The sequence below is a fragment of the Octopus bimaculoides genome, chromosome 15 (genome assembly GCF_001194135.2).
Source record: "Octopus bimaculoides isolate UCB-OBI-ISO-001 chromosome 15, ASM119413v2, whole genome shotgun sequence".
Classification (NCBI taxonomy): Eukaryota; Metazoa; Mollusca; class Cephalopoda; order Octopoda; family Octopodidae; genus Octopus; species Octopus bimaculoides.
The window spans coordinates 9,656,411-9,657,522 of NC_068995.1; positions in this window are offsets into that span (position 1 = coordinate 9,656,411).

Consider the following 1,112-nt stretch of genomic DNA (forward strand, 5'->3'; position numbering starts at 1 on the left):
TATATATATATATATATATATATATATACGACGGGCTTCTTTCAGTTTCCATCCACTAAATCCACTCACAAGGCTTTGGTCGGCCTGAGGCTATAGTAGAAGACACTTGCCCAAGGTGCCACGTAGTGATGTATGTATATGTGTATGTATGTATGTATGTGTGTATGCATGTATGGCTTCGCTGGTCGAAACTTAGAAGTTACTATCAATATTATTCTTGTTAAAGAATGATAAATCTGTCTGCTACCAAATGTATTGAGTAATCCTGTGCGTGTGTATGTGCGCGTGCACGTGCACGTATGTTCCTTACGGATCTGAAAACTGAATTGTCAATTTTGACGTATGAAGTAACAAAACATTCAGTAGTCCATTCGGCCACCAAATAAAGTATGTTTTTTGCTCAACAACTCTTTTTTCCTACAAAAATAACCTTGAAAAGAATTTTGAGGTCTTTAGCTAAGGGAGGCAACTCTGCCTATGCTTAAAATACATGGGAATGAAACTTCAAAGATATACTGTCAACTTTATTAGTATTATTTAGTAGATAATCTTTTAATGTGAAGTATGTTTGTCTGTGTTTTGTTTAGCCCAGAGTTGACTCTGATGTAGCTGACCCATTGCATAGTTTTTTTTTTTCTTCCTGAAATACTGTAAGTCTGTGTTTCTTTTCATGAAAGGGTGTAATTTAAGAGATTTAGTTCCTATTTGTAGTTGCTCAAGTTACCACAGAGACACCTTTGTGTGTGTGTGTGTGTGTGTGTGTTTTGTTGTGGTGTAAAAATACTTTTTCTCAGAATATTTTGCACAACAATTTTTAAAGAAATCTGGACATCTTTCTTACTGCTAACCATTCAACTTCAAATTATAATTGTTAATTGTTGGAAGTCAAGTAGACTGAGATGTACACATATAGTGTTATCATATAGAGTGAAAGTTCAATATGAAGTTTTGAACTCATTATCCTGTGATTGGTAATCCATTACCTTAAATGTGAAGCCATTAAGTCTTTAAACATTATTTTACTGGGTTAAGTCTTTTGACTCACCACGATGGGGTATATAACCTTCAAAAATTGATAATACTGACCTCAGTATGACATAAAAACAAACATT